Source organism: Nannospalax galili, unplaced genomic scaffold (genome assembly GCF_000622305.1).
Source record: "Nannospalax galili isolate Female #2095 unplaced genomic scaffold, S.galili_v1.0 scaffold188, whole genome shotgun sequence".
NCBI classification, from domain to species: Eukaryota; Metazoa; Chordata; class Mammalia; order Rodentia; family Spalacidae; genus Nannospalax; species Nannospalax galili.
In genome coordinates this window covers 4,383,136-4,404,375 of record NW_008360325.1, presented here as the reverse complement: position 1 = coordinate 4,404,375, position 21,240 = coordinate 4,383,136, and the positions used below count along the sequence as shown (strand labels likewise).

At 46.0% G+C, this 21,240-nt stretch overlaps 1 protein-coding gene and 1 pseudogene across 2 annotated transcripts in view; one reads left to right on the top strand and one right to left on the bottom strand.

Moving 5' to 3' along the window:
* Evl (Enah/Vasp-like) overlaps positions 1 to 21,240 on the top strand; it is a 149,191-nt gene that overhangs the window by 8,836 nt on the left and 119,115 nt on the right. The gene's annotated exons all lie outside the window — the stretch shown is intronic.
* Positions 10,924 to 13,897, bottom strand: LOC103727673 (annotated as a pseudogene). Its single transcript, XR_001872254.2, has one exon. The product of XR_001872254.2 is annotated as an EH domain-binding protein 1-like protein 1 pseudogene (transcript).

The following is a 21,240-nucleotide window of genomic DNA, read 5'->3' as shown; positions in this document are numbered from 1 at the left end:
GTGTGCAACCAAGCCTGACTGATATTGCAGCTTCTAAAAAACCATTCAGGGACATTTTCTAAAAAAGTCACAAAAGGCAACTATTTAAATAAAGGTAAAACAGGACACATGATAATTGTACCTTAGATGAAGAAACACTACAGTTGGACACATTTAACTATACAAGTCACAGAAACCAGGACCAAAGGAGAAGCTTGAGCTACAGTGTACCTCCTTCTGCTCAGTATAGGAAATACAGTTCCGAATGAGTCTTTTCTGCCTCTTCTAGAGACCATGGACAGTTGACCTTACAAGAACTTGATTTGGGCAGTCCTTCACACCTTCTGTGCTTTGCCCTATGATAGGTTTTCCCTGGGCCTGGTCTTTAAAGGTTCTGAGCCACCCCACCCCCAGCATTCTGTGTCCTGCCTGCCACATGGCAGTTTCTGTGGAGCTGTGATCATCTGCTCTCTCAAAGAGTCCTTAAACAAGGACAAACCTGATGCACTAAATCACGTAGTTGATCAAGGTTGATCTACTTCCTTATAACTTGCTAGTTTTCTAGTCTTCAAATCCGGAGTTATATATTTAGCTCAGTAGTGACCCCCCAGTAACCTGACCACCACAAAAATCAAGTCAGATCTTAGCATATGTCACTTCCTTATGGAAGTAGTCCTTGTCCCAGAGGCCCCTGAAGGCCTTTCCCTGTTGGTGGTCTCTGGGCTCTCCTGTGCTTTCTCTTCTGTAACTATTGATATACTTCAGTTTGCCCTGAAGTACTGCAGGCTTCACAAAGGCAGAAATTGAGCCTCCTTTGGTCTCTTAGATCCTAGTATTATACCTGGTCCTTGGTAGATGCTTAGTAAGTGTTGATGTTGACGCCTGTCTTTAAAGCAGATGGTTCACCACGGTGTCATTCCAGCTTGACTTGGCTCCTTCGCTTTGTAGACAGCCATCCTCAGTTGGTAGAAGGTGCCACCCAAGGTGAATGTGCTTATAGAATTAGCACATTGCTGGGTGGCAATGCCTTTGTTGTTTTCATACTGCTGCCATGAGGTATTTATGGGGCGGGTCGCTGGACCCCCGGCATGGTGTGTGCGGGCACCCTGGGGTCTCCGCCACACCTGGCTAATCCTGGCATGAGTCTGGCCGCAAGCGATGTGGGGAGCGCGCCTGGGCTCCCGGGCGCACTCACTCTGGATGTGGCCCAGGGTCAGGTGTGCGTGCACTCTCCCACCGTGGTTCTGGTCCCGCTGGCTAGCCGCTGGCGGGCCTGGCCCGCCGCGCCTCTCTGGAGACTGCAGGTCAGGTACGCAGACTTCTCTGATGCTGGCTGTAGCTGATGGCTACACACTTCTCTGGAGCGGAGAGCTTCCTCTGCTACTAGATTATTATCTAGTCGGAATCCCGCCTCTATTACACCCTTGTACCCTTCCTCAGGATTGCGGAGTTCCTTGCCAGTGAACTCCACAGGGAAGAGGCACGGAGGCAGCGAAAGCTGGGGTATCTGTGGGCCGATAACGGAGGAATAGCGCCCCCCCGGGAGACTGGATCACAGGATTTAGTGTTACAGCTCAAGACAAGTGACTCAGCTCAGATCTCAGTGATTCAGCTCCAGCTCCAAGTCTAAGTGATCCAGCTCCGAGTCTGAGTGAAGTGATCCAGCTCTGAGTCTGAGTGAGGTGATCCAGCTCCAACTTTATTGGGGTAAAACTAGGACTATTTATAGTGTAGAGACAGTAGAAGAAGTCTTAGCTGATTGGTACTTTTAGGATGCCTCATTTACATAGGGCGGTGGGCTTCTATCAGGCTATCAGACAACGCCTGATTAAAACCTAGTAACTCCTGGGCCAGAGGGCATGTATTTGTGGCGAGCACTTTAAAAGGAGTCAGGGAGGATGCCAGGAAGGCACTCTGCTATGAAGGAATCTGCAGCACATGGTTTCCGAGCTCGTGAGCTATCCAGACGTGAAGAGACTTCTACTTGCATAACAGAGAACCCCAACAGTATTTATGTGATGATGCATGGGTAGATTTGTTGTGAGGGCATTATCCTTTGTAAGGACTGTAACCCTCAGTATCCCAGCAGTTTCTCAACTTTATTGTGAGTGGAAATCATTGGGGAAAAAAAGGATGCATCTACTTGTCATTCGAAATGGAGATCCCAGGCCCCCTCCCTAGGGAGAAAGAGAAGGAGGAAGGACTGGAGGGAGGGATCCTCATATCTTAGAACTATTTCATTTTGTTGAAAACTGAGCAGATAGTAGAGCTTCTATATACTCTCCTATATGCAGTGCTATCTGTTGGCAAAATAGTTCCTTAGTACGATGTTATCATTGATACATTATTATTAACTGAAGTGTGTACTCATTCAGGTTTCCTTTGCTTTCTACCTTGTACACTTTGTTGGTTCCTTGGGGTCCTGTTGATAGTGGGAGTGTCCCTGATCGTCCCTGCTTGTTTGGAGGACGTCTGTGGGCTATATCCTACATTCCCATTCTTTGGTATTTGTCTGATCCTTTCCTGTGATTAGACTGGGATTACCGGGAAGAGGGAGATGATGGAGGTAAAGGGCCATTTTCCTCCATTGTCTCGAGGGCAACTACTGTGAATATCAGTTTTGGTGTTGACCTTGGTCGCCTGGCTGAGGTGTTATTTATGAAGTTTCTTCAGGGTAAGTTACTCTTTCCCCTCTGTGTTGCTTTTCTCACAGTGACCAAATATCTGCAGGGGAAGAGAAAAAGGTTTCCAAAATAGGAAAAGACAAATTTATTGAGTATACTTCAAGGGAGCAGCACAGCAGGCAGGGCAGAAACAGTACTGCCTGCCAAAGAAAGGAGGATTCTGCTCAGTTCAGTGGGTTGTGTCACCTGTGCACATGGGCGGGACTTCATGGGGATGGGAGCCTGTAGAAGAGGAGCTTTTCCACCTCTTTTGGAGAGGAAGCCAACAGAAAGAGGGTTCTGGGGACAAGATACAGGACATCCCTGCAGTGGTCTACTTCTAGCTGGGCCATACCACCTAAGTTTCCAGGACCCAAAATAGCATCACTAGCTGAGGACCAATGGTTCAACACGAGCTTGTGGGGAACATTTCATAGTCAAACCACAATGCCCCCTTTCATACTGCACTCTTTCCAAAGAAGCCATTATGTACAGTCCACACATAAGCAGTGGGAGTATGCTGTACAGATCAATGCTTTTGAAATGTTAATTATTCTGTATTTATATTGATGTGTATTAGGAAGATATCAGTTTTATCTAGTCCATCGTGTTCTAGCTGTGTTTCCCAGAAGGCTGAACCTGAGATCAAAGCTTATGTGAGAGGAATTTTGGAGGAAAATATTTCAGTAAGCAGGTACAAGGGAAGGGAAAACAGAAAGAGAAAAGCTAGTACTAGCATTTGCTATGAATCAGGATAAACTGTAAGCCAGTCAGCCAGCCAGCCAGCCAGTCAGTCCCATAGGCCTCGGTGCCTGAGGAGAAAGCAAGTATGTATTAGCTCCTGTCTGTTTGTTGAAGGTAGCTCATTAACACCTGAGCATATTAACCACCTATAGTTAAGACCAGATGCTCCTTGGGGAAGAAAGGGTAATTTCAGCTCAGACTTCAGGCCACAGTCCATCACTGAGGGAAGTCAGGACAGGAACTTGAGGCAGGAGCCATGGAGGAGTGCTGCTTACTGACTCACTCTGTGGCTTGCTCAGCTAGCTTTCCTTTCCTAGATGTTCAGGTCCATCTTGCCTAGAGATAGTAGCACCCAAAGTGGACTGGGCCTTCACACATGAATCATCAATCTAGACTGTCCTGCATGGACATGGCCATAGGTAAAGCTGATCTGGGTAACTTCTTTGCCTGGTTCCCTCTTCCCGGGTGACTCTAGGTTGTGTCAAGTTGACGATAAAAACTACCCAGCACAGGTAGGTACCAAGAAAGCTGCCATGGTGTCATCCTGGGGCCACAGCAGAGAGCTCAGGAGTGGGATGTTGTACTTGCTTATTATTATTAAATAAAAGTAAATATTTCATTTTTAGTCCTTTCATTCTTTGCTTTTCAATTTTTTAATCATAACCAGAAAATTCTTTTTTAAAAAAAATTTTTATTTTATGTGTATGAGTGTTATACCTGCATGTAGGTAAGTGCACCCATGTCGTGCAATGTCCACAGAGGACAGAAGAGGCTGTTGGATCCCGTGGAACTGGAGTTACAGACAGTTGTTAGCTGCCATGTGGGTGCTGGGATTCGAACCTGGGTCTTCTGCAAGAAAAGTCAGGGCTCTTAACTGCTGAGCCATCTCTTCAGCCCCTGAAAAATTCTTTTTATTCCTGGATTGAACGAATGTACTTGTGTGGGGCGGGGTGGGGGCATTTATTCAAACATGAATCTCTAGTCCATTTGGGATTTGGTTTCTGACTTGAGAAATGGCTTCAGTTTCACCCCTTTCATCTGGTTGTTCAGCTGCCCTTGTACCACTCCTTAGAAAGTCCATCTTCTCTCCAGTTCAGGGTGCTGGCTTTGGTCATAAATTGCACCTGTTTCCAAATTTTCTGTTCTGTTCCACTGGTCTATATTGATTCATGTGCTCAAATACTGACTTTTAATTACAGAAGCTTTCTAAGTTGTTTTACTATTTTGTAGGGTTAGTACTATTGTTACTCTGGAGAAAAGAGTTAAATAACTGGCAGCACTTATGTTAAACAGACATGACCAAAAGCATGAATGAACCAAAGTTTGAGAAATAGTGCAATAATCTAATGGAGCAAAGCCAGAATGATGTGTGATCCAGTCACCCCTTGGGGAGGAGTCTCATCTATGACACAATGCATGTGGCTTTTTTTAAAAAATTGACTTTTTGCTGGGTATGGTGGCACATGCCTGTAGTCCCAGCACTTGGGAGGCAGAGGCAGGTAGATCTCTGTGAGTTCAAGGCCAGCCTGGTCTACATAGTGAGTTACAGGACAGCTGGGGCTACAGGAAGACCCTGTCTCAAAAAGACCAAAAAAAAAAATTTTGTGCATTTCATATAATAGATCTTAATCAAACTTAGACCCCCTCCTCAATGAATTTCATGCATTCTGTCATATATGTTAAGTCCTATCTGGTCAAACATTTGTACCCAGATGTCCCTCGGTGCAAATTCATCTACTGGAGTCTAGTCAGCCTGTCTAGAGTAACTCTCTTAAAGAAAATCTACTCTCCTTCACCCTACAGTAATCAGTTGCCAATAGTTCCTTGACTGGGGTTGGGGCCTACTGCCCATTTCCTCAGTTCTATGCTGATTGAGTCAGCATGGGTCTTGTGCATGCTGTCACCATTGTTGCAAATTCATATGAGCAAGTACCCAGAGGCCTGAAAGCCTCTGTTTCCTTATGTTCATGTATCAACCCTGGCTCTTATAATCTTTCCACCCCTCTTCTGCAATGGTCCCTGAGCCGTGGGTTGGTGAGGTTTAATATGAGTCCTATCCAGGGACACACACACCGTAGTCTCCTGTTTTCTAAAACTTGTCCAATTGTGGCCTTCTGTGTGCATCACACTCTTGTATGAGAAAGCTTTGCTAGTGAGAGTTGAAGGATGTATTAGTGTTCTCTCTAGCCCGTGTTCCACTGTGTTTCATGAACCTTAGGGGTAGAGGTTCCACTGTAGATGTGTCACTTAGGGCTGGGCATCTCTCAGACAAATATTCTCTATGTGGGGGCAGTTGTGGAACACTGTAATAGGCTCCATTTGTTGAAAAAAAAAAAAAAAGAAGTTTCTTTGATGAGTGATGTACAGTATACTTGCCAGGGTAGTAGGCAGGTCTGTGGTAGGCAGATCAGAAGGGTAGCCAAGGGCAAGGTTGGGGGTGGGGACAGCCTATGGAGGGCCTAATAAATTAAGCTGAAGAATTGAGATGGTCTGGGTGTAGGGGATCAGGATGCAGTAGGTGGGTCCGAATGTGGCTTTTGACTGTGATTGCACAAAGCATGTGTGGGTTAAGATAAGGTCAGTGGAAATAAAGCTTTTCAGGGTAAGATTGTAGTGCATTGAAGGCAATCCCACCCTCACTTCTTCACACACACATGCAGCTATGAATGAAGCATCAGTTTGTTTTGGAGGTATTTTTTGGGGGATAGAGTGGGGTCATATAGCCCAAGTTGGCCTTGAAGTCATTATTTATAGCTAGAATAGCCCTGAACTCCTAATCTCCTGCCCCATTTCCCAAGTGCTTAAATTACAGGGTGTGACCACCATACCTGACTTTCTTTTTTTCTTTTTTAATGGTGCTGGACCTCGTGCATGCTGAGCATGTACTCTGTCACTCTATAAAACCAAACAAAAGCAAACCAAACAAGCAAGAAAACTTACTTACAAAACCATAGAAGTGCAGAAATTTTTGAGTTCAGTAGTTTTCAGCCCATGCTATGTCAGAAATACTTGAAAAGGCCCTCCCTACTCCCCTGCCTCAGATATCAGGGGTCATGCATTAATTTAAGTCTCCAGATATGTAAGTATGCATCCAGAATTGAGGACTACTGACCTAGCCCTGAGGTCAAGACCATGCCCGATCTATTTAGCACTGTGGACTCAACAGCCATCAGTGTACTTGTAGTATAGTAAGTGCACAATAAGCATTTGTTGACTATCTCATTAATCCCTCAGTTTTCAGAGGTCCTTTGCCTAGGGCCCTCAGGTTAGACAGCCAGTAGAGCAGTGAAGCCTGAATTTCTTACCTTTCAGCTCCCCTTCCTATTTTTCACTTTAGTTTTAGGCAAAAGTAGAACAGAGCATTTGCGCTCTAGATTCATATTGTCTAATTTTATAATTCCTTTCTTGTTTCTTTTTAAAAAGTTTTTATTTATGTTTATTTTATGTGTAAGTGCACCCATGTAGTGCAGTGCCCTCAGAGGTCAGAAGAGGGCATCAGATCCCCTGGAACTGGAGTTACAGATGGTTGTTAGCTGCCATGTGAGTGCTGGGACCCAAACCTGGGTCCTCTGCAAGAGCAGCTAGTGCTCTTAACCACTGAGCACCTCTCCAGCTCCTTCTTTCTCATTTATTTTTGTATATAATCTGTAGATACTGTGTTGTGACTATCATTGCAATCATATAAAACATTGTAGTTATAACAGATAACTTGTTGTATATAAAAACTCAACTTTCATAGCTTACTTTATGTCACTCATTATACTTATAAATTGCCTCTTTTTAATTGCATACTCATTAAAATAGACTTGTAGTTAATTTTTATTCTGTTTTTTAAAACTCTACACCAAGTTTTGACATTACTTATGCATCTGTATTATAGTACTGAAGAATTCTGCATTTTTCTATGTATTTTCCTTTACTTGAGAGTTGTGCGGTCATATGGTTTTGTGCTGCTTTTTTATGCTTTTTGTTTGGACTTCAAGGATTTTCTTTAGCATTTCTGTAAAGCAGAAATGTCTTTTGTTTATCTGGGAAAGTCTTAATCTCGTCTTCATTTTTGAAGGACAGTTTTGCTGCACATAGTATTTTTTGGTTAGAAGGTTTTTCCTCTTACGCTTTGAATATGTTGTCCTGCTCCCATCAGCCTTTAGTGTTTCCAAGGAGAAATCCTTTGATAATCTTATAGGAACTCATACATGCAGAGTCTCTTTTCTTGCTGCTTTCAAGATTCTTTGTGACTCTTGGCAGCTTAGTTATTGTCTATCTGCATTATGTTTCTTTGGATTTAATGTGAGCTGGAGTTGGTTGAGCTTCTTAGATTTGGGTTTGTTTATGTCCTCAAGTTTATTAGTTTTATTTCTTCAGGTAGACTTTATGCCCTTTCTTTGATCTGAGATACCCATAATGTGTGTGCTGTTTCACCCCTAAGTCCATTGAGGCTCACTCCACTTCATTACCTCCCCTCCTAGCCTAGGCTGGCTTTGAACTTGTGACCCTTCTGCCTCAGCCTCCCCAGTGCTGGACCTGCAGGCATGTGTCACTATGTTCAACTTCTTTTTGCCCTTATGACTCAATAATTTTAATGCCTTGACATCAGTTGGCTAGTTTGCCCTTCTGCTTCATTCATTGGGTCTGCTTTTCGATCTTTCTGTGAACTTTGCAGTTGCTTCTCAGTTTGTCTTTGTTGATATTCTCCCTGGTTCATGCAGGCTTCCCGATTTCTTTTAGCTGTCTGCCTGCCTGTGTTCTCAGTTCATTGAGCATCCTTATGTGTTATTTAGAATCCTTTTAATTAATGTACTCTGATTCTACAGGGTTATTTCTGGAAATTTAATCTGTCCTTTTGATTGGGCTGCATTTCCCTGTATGCTTTATTGAATCTTGTTGGGACTTGAGCATTTGGAAAAACAGCTACCTCTTCCAGTCTCTACAAAATGATGTTGTATAGGAAGAGACTCTTCTTAGAGTCTGGTCGTCTCTCAGCCTTTTCTGGGGCTAGGTCTTTCCTATAGTTCGTGAAAAAGTAACAAACTCTGAGCTCAAAAGTACAGCTTCACAAGAGGGCCTGAACTTGATTTCTTAGTTAATATAAATGATAACAAAAGCTCCTATTTTTGAGTGTTTTTACACACCAGGTACTATTCTAATCACTTAACATTGATCTTATTTAATCTTTGAAACAATTCCAGGAGGTAGATATTGTTATTGCTTCCTTCTTGAAAGGAAGAGCCTGAGGCAAGAAAAATTAAAATAACAGAGAAGTGTAGACTCAGTAGATCCCAAGTGTGATAGTCATTGTACTAATTAGACTGCTCAGAATTTTTTAGCTCAGGAATTCCAGATTGTCTGATATGCAAACCAGAACTTGCAGATGTTCTAAGTCTCTGATATCACATTCATTCTTTTTTTTCATTAAAAAATAAACATTTTTTACATTTACTGTGTGTGTACTTGTGTGTACATGTGCACATGTGTGTGCCACAGTGTGTGTGTGAAGGTCAGAGGACAACTTGTAGGAGTCAGTTTTCTTCTCTTTTCTGTGGGTCCCGGGAATTGAACTCAAGTCATCAGGCTTGGTAGCAGGTACCCTTATCCACTGAGCCATCTCGCCAGCCCTTCACATTTATTCTTTGAAATCACTTGCAAACATAATTGTTTGTCTATGAGTAATTCTTCCAGCATATCTTATAAGGCTGATACCTGGTCTCTCATTGAGAACTTCAGGCTCTGGGGGAGAAGCTGGAAGCAAAGGTAATGTAGATGTTTTGTCATCACAGTCTAGTTAGTATCTTCTGCTCCGTTCTTACCCAAGGGCAGGCTGATGACCTTGTACATGTTAGCCCTAATGCCAGCTTATCCTTTGTGTAATCAAGGTCAGGAGATGGGGGTATCTTATAGTGCACTTTGGCATATTGTGTGTGCTTGGTGTCATTGACCAGGATTGATAATTTTGCTTCTGGGAGAGGAAAAGGGGAGAACAAAGGGGGTACTGTTAGGGTCCGTGACTCAGTGGGTCTCTTCTGGAGAACAAATGCACGAGTATGGAGATGCAAGAATCAAGCAGAGTTTTATTAAACCAGCTAGCTGGGGCCGACCGTCTTTTCCAAAACACGCAGGTCTGGTTAGAGCGATCGACCCTGAGGCAATTTTAGGTAAAGATTATATAGGCTCCCACAACTGTTACACAAAAGCCCGTGTTTAATACAGCCAATAGTTTTAAAGCAAGCATTTCACAAACCAATAACAAGAAAAATGTTACAACTCCCTTCAGGTGTCTCAATTGGGGACAGATCGTTGGTATGTGCCTGGCACGACTCTTTCCTGTTGTGTAAGCAGACATGCCTACGTGACACGACACAGATCAGACAGGTCAGGCTCCGGGGGCTGTAGCACTTGCCCCTATCTCCGGATGCCTGTGTCTCCAGTTGAGTTAATTGGTTACAAGCAGTAAATTCAAAGAAGTAAATTCAAGCAGTAAATTCAGACAAGCAGTATATTCAAACAAGCAGTAAATTCCTCTTTTCCTAGCATTTCCCCCCTTTTAACTAGGTCAGACTGAGGAATCTTCCTCAGCAGTATCTAAGGCTTGGTATTTCTGGTGAAGGACCAAGAGATGGACAGTATCGATCTTTCCCTGAACAAACCTTAGTAGCCTATTTATTATGCAGGGACCAATTGTGACTTTAGCAACAGAATAATTAGAGGTCCTGCGATAGCTGAGAGGAGAGTTGTAAACCATGGTTTATGCATAAACCAAGACTCGAACTAGCTTTTATTACTTTTATACTCTTTGTGTCTCCTCTCCAGTCCTTTTTTTTTTTTCTCGAGACAGGGTCTCACTATGTAGACTAGACTGGCCTCAACTCAGAGATCCATCTACTTGTCTCCCTGGTGCTGGGATCAAAAGGGTGTGCCATCACACCTGGCCTATTATGTACCTTTAAATGTCTAAGAATAGATGTCTGTAATAAGAACTTAAGTTGCCCCAGTATTGTACAGTGCCACTGAGTAAGCTGCACACACCTAACAAAGACTACAATCAGAAAAGTGCCTTCTAAATAGCAGCACTCTGGCTTAGAAACTTTTCCATCTCTATCAGCCAGGACTCAGGCTTATGCAACTGTACTGCTTTGAGTGGATACTAACAATTTTACTCCATAAGTGGTTTTCTACAAATTTTAACACAAAGGGTGTCCACCATGTTTGTTCACTACTCTACTTTTGTCATACACTGGCAACTTCTTTAATGTCTAGTAACTAGATGTTGCATATTTGGACTTTTTTGTCCTTTATATACACTGTACATTGCAAAATTAAACACAGCTATAGGGGACAATGGTCAATTTTGCATTACCAAAACCTTGTTTAATTTTATTGCTCCAGAGGCAAAGGAAGGGGAGGAGGATGTGGGCCGCAGGTCCAGAGCCATCAGCCATCCCTTTGCAGACGCACGGGAGGCACCACACACTCACAAACACTCAGAGAAACAAATAAATACTGCCGGGCAGGCGCAGGCGCCCCACCGCTGTCCTGTTTCTGCAGGCTGACGGAACGTTGGAGGCTACAGGCTGTGCTCTGCTTTCTGGAGGTCCAGATCCTCTGCTGCACAGACAGAAGGCGAGTGCTTCCAGGAGGGTGGAGGCTAGCCCAGCTCAGCCCAGCTCAGCTCAGTTCAGCGTGCAGCGCTCCCGCCGGCTCAGCTGCCGGCTGACCTTGCGGCGCCGCTGCTCCAGGATGCGTTCCAAGCACTCATCTTCCTCCAGTGTGATCTCCTCCTTGTGGTCCAGGTTCCGGACCAGCTCATCTCTCTGGTTCACCAAAGACACCAGCTCTTCCAGCAAGAGCTGCTCCCGGTGCTGCTGCGCCACCGTTTTCTGCCACTCTTCAATGGCCAACATGGCCCGCAGCTCCCGGCTCAGCAGTTCAAACCTCTGCTCCAAGTCCTGCTCCTCAATGAGAAGCTTCAACTGGTCCTGTCTCCTGATGAGGGTGTTCTTCTTGTTGACCAGTGTGAACCACTCCTGGATCAGCATCTCCTCCTGTAGCCTGTTGGCACTTGATTCCATGAGGCTTCTCAGCTGTGTTTCCACCTCACCTGCTCTGCCATCTATCTGTCTCTGCTCCTGTTCTAGGGCCTGAAACTCTGCACACACGTACTGACTTGTGTCCTGGAGTCGTTGCAGTCCAGCCTCCTCTCCTGGACTTGGGGGATGGTTCATCTGAAGGAGGGTTCCCACCAGAGGGCTGCTGCAGGGCTGTGTCTGTGAGTGGGCTAGGGTCAAGGCTGGAGTCGGGGCTAGGGCCTTCGGCAGCCCCAGGTCCCACAGGTCCGGTGCCTCCCGCAGCTCCAGAGTCTGGGTCATCCACAGAGAAGGAGTTGCTGTTCCGCGCCGTGAATGTCTCTTCTTTAGCAGATCCGCGTCACACACGTGGGAGAAGGAGCCATGTGCTTGGGGTGGTGGCACAGGCCTGGACTCTCCGTTGACGGATGCCCGTCTCAGCTTCACAGCGCCCACCACACCCGACGCCCCAGCCCAGTTCATCAGCCCCTCTGCGGGGGCCATGGGCAAGCACACTCCGGGCCGCTGGAGGCCAACTCTTCCCTGACAGCCTTGGCCTCGCCATCCTTGGAGGCACAGCCCGGGTCTGCATCACTGGAGGCAGCCTTGGATATCGCCCCAGCCCCGCTGTTCCCGGCCTCTCAGGGTTCCTTGGATGCGTCGGTCCCGTGGCCGCGCAGCCACTGTGCCAGGCCACCGGCGTCCAGGTCGTCCTGCAGGCTCAGCTGGGCGCTGCCCACGCGGTAAGTGCCGGAGGCCCCGCCGCCCTCCAGCTACACCAGCTGAAGCTCCTGCCCGGTGCAGAAGGTGCGGATCTGGTACAGGTATGTCATGACGATGAGCTTGTCAGGCACCGACAGAAGCACCATGTCTGCTGGCTCCAGCAGCCAAGACACGCCCAGGGCCACGAAGCCATCAAAAGCCTGTTTGTTGTTCTGTTTGATGTTCAGTGGATCAAGAGAGAAATAGTCGATCTTGTCTGGGTAGAACCGGTGTAAAATAGCACAGAAAGCCAGGCCGTTGTGCCAGGATGTGGTGAAATTGGTGATAGGGACACCACGGTAGCCACTGGTGACCTCTTGACACCACTCTAGCAGGGACTGGCTGGAGCTGACCAGGGCAGGTGGTGCCTGGCTGCCCGGCAGCCTCCTGTCCTCTTTGGGCTCCTCTGGGGAAGAGGCCCCCGAGGGCCTGGGTACCCCAGCCCCTGCCCCATTGGCCACCTGTGCCTCAATCAAGCTGGCTTCTGGGAGGCTTTCTTCAGCTTCTTTTTCCTTCTGTGTTCCCAAGACCCCAGATTCTGCTTCCTGGGCCTCAAAAATACCAGACTTATTTTCCAGGGGCTCAAAAACTGCTATCTCTGCTTTCTGGGGCCCCAAAGTCAAAGATTTGGCCTCTGCTTTTCCCAACACTCTAGCCTCTGTCCTCCAAAGCCTCAGAACTTTAGTCTCTGTCTCTGGTGTCCTGGATACTTCTGCCTCTATTGCCTGAGCCCCAAACTCTTTGCTCAGTGACTGTGAGAGCTCCCCAGGTCTCAGTCTCCTGGATTGCCAAAGTTTCTGTCTTTGCCTCCTCCAACTCCGTAACTACAGTTTCTGTCCACTGGGCCCTCAGAACCTCAGCCTCTACTGTTCCAGCTTCTGGCCTGGAAGTCCCAGAATCCCCCACCTCTGTTTCCTGAGCCCTGGCTATTTCAGGTTCTATCCCTGGGATCCCTGAGCCACCAACTTCTATCTCCTGGGTTCCCAGCATCTCAGGCTGTGTCATGTCTATCCACAGAGCCCCTGATTCCCTAACCTCTGTTTCCTGGGCCTCCGATATCTCAGACTTTCCCATCTCAGCAGCTATCACTGGACCCTCAAAACCCCCTATTTCTGCCTTCTGGATCCTCAATATTTCAGCTTCTGCTGTTTCATTTTCTATTCCTGGGATCCCCAAAGCCCTCACTTCTGTCTCCTGGACCCCCAATATCTTCAATTCTATTGTCTCAGTCTCTGTTCTCAGTATCCTAGAACCCCCAGGCATCTCCTCGGCCTCTAAGAGTTCAGTCTCTTCTACCTCAGCTTCTGGCCCTGGCCCTTCTGGAGCCCCAGCTGAGATCTCCTGGGCTGGGGTGTTCTGGGCTCCCCTCTTCAACGGAGGAAGCTGTGGCATCTACAGCAGTAGCAGCAGGTCCGGGGGTCAGGGCGCTGATGGCGCTGGGTGCAGCGTGGACAGAGAATCCTGGGGCTGGAATGGGATGGATGATGTCAGCTGGGGAGGGTGCTCCGCGGTCGGAATCCCAGCCCAGAACAGAGCAGGGCTGGGGATGGTGGTGGGGTATGGCAGCCCTGTTTGGCTTTACAGCACTTTCCTTTTGTTTGGGTCTGTATTCACATTGGCTGTGTTCTTCCAAGGACATCTCCCCCAGCTGACTGCTAGGGTACTGGATCATGAGGATCTGCATTTGGACTTGGTACTGCCCAGTGAGCACCCATGCTTGCGTATAGGTTGGTACACCCATGTTGTGCAATTCCTGCAGAGATCAGAAGAGGGAATCGGATCCCCTGAAACTGGAATTATGGACAGCTGTTAGCAGTTAGTTCTCTTAACTGCTGAGCCATCTCGCCATCCTCCTCCCCCCTTTTTTTTTTTTTTTTTTTTTTTTTTGATGATCAGGGAATCAAGCTGGGAGACAGGGGCCTGGGCGCCAGCCAGCTAAAGCAGTGCGGCGAGCAGCAGGCGGCGGAATAGGGGGCTCATGGTGCCCACCTGGGCTGCAGTCTGGGGGCTCTCACATCGCCCTAGCCTGGCTGTGTGGGGTACGGCAGCAGCCAGAGCCCCATGGCAGGGGCCGGGGATTGGGGGCCAGGGGGTGGCGGCTCCTCCGCGGCCCCCTCCCGAGCCCTGGGCGCAGGCAGCTCAGCTTAGCTCCACAGCAGCATCTGTAGGAGCCGAGCGGGCAGGCGGCCGGTGGTGGCGGTGGTGGTGGCAGTGGCGCTGTTGGGGCGCAGGCGCCCCTCCCACGGGCGGTGGGGCCGGGGGTGGCAGGTCCCCGCCGGGCGGCTGGGCCATGGCACGGCTGGAGGGCTGCGAGTTCAAGTACCTCATGAAGAGGTGCTTGGTGACCATCGGGCGCAACTCGTCGCAGGGCTCGGTGGACGTGAGCATGGGCCACTCGAACTTTATCTCTTGGCATCACCTAGAGATCTTCATGCCCCGGGCGGCGGCCATGGCACGGCTGCCCAAGAGCCCGTGCAGCCCCAGCCGCGCAGCCCCGGCCGTGGGTTTTTGTTTTTGTTTTTTTTCCAGTGGCCGGAGAGAGGGATGGAGAGGGGTGGGAGATACAGAGAATAAATGGAAGGAAAAGGAGGAAAGGAAGGTTTAAAATAGCGTAAAGAAAAATACAAAACCAGACCCCTCCCCTCAGTAAGACAATTAGCACAACCATTAAGCACGCGCACCACATTGAATCACATTTGTGCGGACCGGTCCTTCTTTCACTCAGACACTCGTTGCACTCACCACTCTCACTTTCAGGATCCCCGAGACTTCTCGTGATTCTCCCAAATAGCGTCCGCTTGGACTGCCTCAGAGTAACGAGCTTGATTTTTTTTTTTTTCCCTCAGTGCCTCAAGGTAACGAGCTTGACCTCCTCTTCCTCTGGTGCCAGGTTTCTGCCGATCGGGCTTCCTCCCCAGGGCCGAGACACTCGGACCCTAGGTGCCGGGACTCGAACCCGGACTTCCCTGCTTGGGACTCGAACCCGAGACCAGACACGGGATGGCGATTCCCGCTTTATTCTTGATTTTACAGACACGAGGGAGCCACCCTCGATTTACACTGCCCTGTCCGGAGAAAAGAAACTCTGCCTCTGTTCATCCTTTGATCCCCAGAAGCCCCCCACGAATCCGGGATGAGCCCCCAAAATGTTAGGGTCCTTTCCTCGGTAGGTCTCTTCTGGAGAAGAACAAATGCACGAGTATGGAGATGCAAAAATCAAGCAGAGATTTATTAAACCAGCTAGCTGGGGCCGACCATCCTTTCAAGACGCACAGGTCTGGTTAGAGCGCTTGACCCTGAGGCAATTTTAGGTAAAGATTATATAGGCTCCCACAACCGTTACACAAAAGCCGCGTTTATACAGCCAATAGTTTCAAAGCAAGCATTTCACAAACCAATAACTTTAAAACAAGAAAAATGTTACAACTCCCTTCAGGTGTCTCAATCGGGGAGAGATGGTTGGTATGTGCCTGGCACGGCTCTTTCCTGTTATCTTGTGTAAGCAGACATGTCTACATGACATGACACAGAAAAGGTCAGGCTCCAGGGGGGGGGGCTGTAGCACTTGCCTCTATCTCTGGATGCCTGTGTCTCCAGTTGAGTTAATTGGTTACAAGCAGTAAATTCAAACAAGTAAATTCAAGCAGTAAATTCAGACAAGCAGTATATTCAAACAAGCAATAAATTCCTCTTTCCCTAACAGTACAAGTTGAAGGACTGGGGTAGAGTGGTTGCCAGGTGGAGAGAGCTTGGAGTAGCATTCTGTGGAATAGGGTGGGAAGAGTATGAAGATTGAGTTCTGGGATCTAGGTTCCTGCTTGACCTGGTGATATTGGTGAACTGTTTTCCTTCTCTGAGCTTCATTGTTAACCTTCTATTTGTGACAGGGGAAGATTGAACTAAATAGTGTCTAAGAACCTATCTAGTTTGGTGGTCTTGGTCTATGGGTCTTTCTGATTTAGAAGGAAAGATCTATACAGAGCTTCAGGCAGAACTTAGTGAGAGAATAAGTATAAATACCCCCATTTCTTGGTTGTTTGCATTAGGGACTAGTGGTCCCGATACAGGTGAACTCCAGACTCTTCTGATGTCAGTTTCTGGCCTTATTGCTGACTAAGTAAGGCTGAAGGTGCAGTTTTACCTCTCCTCCCCTACGTCACCTGTCTAAAGAGAAGTACTGTGTACAGGACCCTCTCTGTTACCAAGTGTTGCTGGAAATATAGCTTGTTCGGCGTCACGTATTTGTCAGTGGCAAACGTAGAAGTGGTGGTAAAAACTAGATTTTGTTGAATTTTTGCTAAATGCCAACTGCTTTCATGTTTATGGTCTCATCTAATCCATGTAGTCATTTTATGGATTGTTATTATCTATTTATATTGGGAAATGGAGAACCAGAGCATTTAAAAGTAAATTATTCAAGATTAATAGCTAGGAAGTGGCAGAGCTGATATTTAGGTCCTGCTATATTTGGTTCCAAAATTTAATACTGCTGTACTATATTGCCTCTCAATTCATTTGTATATGTTTTACCTGCATGTATGTATGTGTACCATGTGCATCCAGTGCCTTCAAAGGCCAGAGAGAGCATCAGATCACCTGTTACTGTAGTTATAGATGGCTGTTACCTGCTGTATGGGTGCTAGGAACTGAACCTGGGTTTTCTGGAAGATCAGCAAGTACTCTTAACCAGTGAGCCATCTGTCCAGCCCTGACACTGTTTTTTTTTGTTGTTGTTGTTGTTGGTTTTTTTTTTTTAAAGCTCTACCAAAAACTTCTGATCTTTAGTCACATCATGGCTTTCATAGAAAATAATATTATTTGTGTAACAGTCTTAGGAACTGGATGCCACAGTTGCTGCCACTGGACTTTGAGGCTGGGCTCTGGCTTCAAAGTATGTCAGCTTGCAGTACTGTTGGGGAAGCACTGTCTGGGATACATATAAAGGAGAGATAAACCTTCAGTTAAAGGATATCAGCTACAGGAGACAGAGCAGTGCTGAGCTCTTTCACCAGCTCCACTGTCTTGCCTGGAGGCCCTCAGCACTTGTTTTTGTTTTTTTTTTTTCTTTTAATGTTACTAAAAAAATACCTTTGGGAAAAGCTACAGTTCCAAATGTAGCCAACCACCTAACAAATCCTGTGGCATTAGTAACCTTGGGATGCTCTCAATCAGTTTGTCCTTATCCTTGTTAATTCAAGCACAATGGTGATATATTGTGTGGGGACTTTTTAAATGAAGGAATATAAACAGCACTGCAAGACTGCAAGAGATGAATGCAAAGGGACCTGTTATGGAAGCCAAGAGGCTGTGCTGTTTTGGATGAGGAAAAATATTACCTTGTATGTTTTAGTAGGATGTCAGAAATAGATACAGTTCGAATATCAGAAATTAAATATCAGGAAAAGTTCATTGAGGGAACAAAACATATTTATCTAGTGCAGAACTTCTCAAATTGTAACTATCTTGGGTGTATATTCCTGGTTTTTTTTTTGTTTTTTTTTTTTTGTCTTTTTGAGACAGGGTCTTCCTGCAGCCCCAGCTGACCTGGAACTCACTATGTAGACCATAGGCTGACCTTGAACTCACAGAGATCTGCCTGCCTCTATCTCCCAAGTGCTGGGATTAAAGGCATGCACCACCATGCCTGGCATATTCATGCATTTTTCTGTATCATTGTATCTGCCTTCCCTCCTTCAACTCCTTTCCCAGCCAGAACATGTCTTAAGTGAAAATTTTCCTTTTCCTTTTTGTAAATCAGAGCTCTAAGCCAGAATTGGTAGTTCAACTAAATTAACTGAGGTCCGTTTAGTCTTGCATTTATATAGTTAGGGAGCTTTATCTAAATTATCTTGATCACTTGGATGTAAGTTGTATTTGTGGATCATCTAATTGTATATAGCAAGAAGACTTAAAATTCTTGTTTCATCAAGATCCAGAGGACACAAAATGGAAAGGATTATATCTTTCATTGTTAGTAATAATATTGTAATTGACTGGCATGCCCATTATTATAGTCAATCGCGCTGTTCTCAGAAAGCAAGCTGATACTGAGATGTTGGTGGTAAAGTGACCCAAAGGGCATTTAGCTGATACGGAATGAACGGAAACTACAGCCTGGCTTTCATACTCTAAACTCATGACAGAGCCAGGGTACTAAAAGGTGTTGAGAGCTGGGAGTGTAGCTCAGTGGTAGAGTGCTTACCTAGCATGTCTGATGTCTTGGGTTTGATCCCTAACACCACCAAACAACCACAATAAAAAGGGATATTGAATTGAAATGAAACAAGGCAGGCAATAGCAACAAAAACCTTACTGCAAATAGAGAAAACAGGTGTTGTGCCACACCTTCAGACAGCCTAGCATGTTGGTTTATCATTGCTATTGGGGATTTTGTATGTGTATGTTTTTATTGGTATGGCAAAATTCCACAGAGAATTAACTTAATATATTTATTTTTATTTTATGTGTATGAGTGTTTTGCCTACATGTATGTAAGTGCAAAGGCTGTGGAGGCCAGAAAAGGGTGTTGGATCCCCTGGAACTGGAGTTATGGATGGCTGTTAGCCATCGTGTGGGTGCTGGGAATTGAACCAACCCGGGTCCTCTGGAAGAGCAGCCAGTGCTCTTAACTGCTGAGCCATCTCTCCAGCCCCATGTCTATTTCATAATACAAAATGCATTAGCCAAGATTCCATGAAATCTTAACAGTTCCAGCTTTCTTTGAAAGCCCAAAGCTTTATCTTAAGACTCAAGGCAAACTCTTAGCTGTGAGCCCCTGTAAAACGCAAGAGAACAAGGTAAGCACTTCTAGGGCACAGTGACAAAGATTAAATTGTCCCATTCCAAAAGGGGGCAGTAGGGGTACAGAAAGGAGGGATTGAACCAAAGCAAGACTAAAACTCAGCAACAGAAACATTAAATTCTGTAGCTCCATGTCTACATGTGGGATGTGAGCTCCCAAAGATGGGAAGTCCTGCCGCTATGGCCTTGCTGGCTGAAGTCCACATGGTCTCTCTCTTGGGCTGCTACTGCTTGGTGCCTGAAGGGTCTCCAAGACTCTGAGACTTTCCTCTGAAATTTTTATGGAAGCTTCTGTGACTCTCTAATACTTCTATTCTGCATACCTGCAAAACCAGCATCTTATGGACAGTGTTGATATCTGCTATAGCCCACGCTGTACCTGGGCCCACTTGAACTGTGTTGCAGTGATCTGTGAGTTCCTGCACTGTTGAACACATGGAAACAAATCTTGGTGAGACAATTCCTCTACGCAGTCTTTGCAAGCAGGGTCCTCAGAGCTCTCTCCCCGCACAAAAGTCATTGAGCCTACAGTGGGGAGTCTTTTACTGAAATGCCCTCTAGATATCTTTTTATTGCCCTGGTGCAGTGGTACTTAGCTTCTTCCCATTTGTTTATTGATGTGTGTGTTTATTTTGTATGAGTGGTGCCACCAGTACCTCCTCTCCTGATTTTGCTTCTGATTCTCAATGTAAATCTAGCTAAAAGCAGTGTGCAATTACTACACAGCTACATGAATGCTATATTGATCTAAAATTTTCTGTCAGATTAATTATCCTATCATCTTTAAATGCAGCCTCCCACAAAGTCTCAGATCATAGACAAAATATAGAAAAGCTATTTGCCAGAATATAACACAGGTGGCTTCTAGTCACAATAGCATCATCACTTTCATTTGAAATTGCATCAGCACAGTGTTCACCGTCTGTGTTCCTGTGAGCATTGTGATCTTCTGACTTCCTACCAAGAAGAAGCAACATAGTTAAGCACCAGTTATGGCCTTTTAGGCTTTCTATATCCTGTTTCTCCAAAATTTTCTTGTATGTGTATTTTGTGATTGTGTTTGTTCATGTGGGTGCATGCATGTATATGTATGTGGATACCAGAAGTAACTTTGGGGTGTCTTTCCTCAGGTGCCACCCACCTTTTTTGAGACAGGGTCTCTCATTTTGTCTAGAGCTTAGCTGGTCTGGCTGGCCAGGAAGCCCCAGAGATCTGCTTGTCTCCTGCCCCCCAGTGCCACTGTACCTGGCTTCTTCCATGGGTTCTGGGGATCAAGTTCATATCCTCATGCTTGTACAGCAAGTACTTTACTGACTGAGCTATCTCCTCAGCCCTGTCCAAACTTTTTTCTAAGGGAGGTTGAGAGTTATCGCAGCAGTTAAGAGCACTTGCTGCTCTTGCAGAAGACCCAGATTTGGTTCCCAGCATCCACATGGCAGCTAACAACCATTGTAACACCAGTCTTAGGGAATCCGATGTTGTCTTCTGGTCTCCATGGGCATTGCATGCACATGATGCTCTTACATGTAGCAAAACATACGCATGACATCAAAATAAATAAATACTTTTTAAAAAGCTTTTTAAAAAAATTCTGAAAATCAGCTTGTTTTACTGCATCTGCAGTCAGGAAGCAGAGAGTGAATAGGAAGTGGAGCCAGACTATTAAACACCCCCCAACCCCACCCCCCCATGACGCCCTTCCTCAAGTAACCTCCTAAAAGAACTTCCTAAACATTCAACAATCTTCCCAAACAGTACCACCAACTTGGGACCAAGTGTTAAACATGTGAGCCCAAGGGGTGGGGGAAGGGGCTGCATTTCACATTCAAACCGCAGTACTCTTAAAAATGCCACTGCTCTTTATAGACTGGACACTGGTTCAAGTCCATCTGGTGGGGTCTCCTGGGCCTCCTTGATCAAGAAGACAGGTGACCCACCACCATTATAGGACATTTTGAGAGATGCTCATAGTCCCCTGGAACTAGTCGACCTAGGAGGGCAAGGAGCAAAAAGTGTCCTTTATGTCCCTCTGACCAAATTATTATAGGCCTCAAAGTATGTCTGTTAAACACCCAAGAAGGTTAGTTCCACCAATCTGGTATTTTTAATTATTGTGTGTCATGTAGATAAATTTTGGGCAAAGACCAGTTGTTCTCAGATAAACTGTACCTAGACATATATTTCTTGATCTGCTATGTATAATTTGTCAGTAGGTTGTAGGAGTAATATGG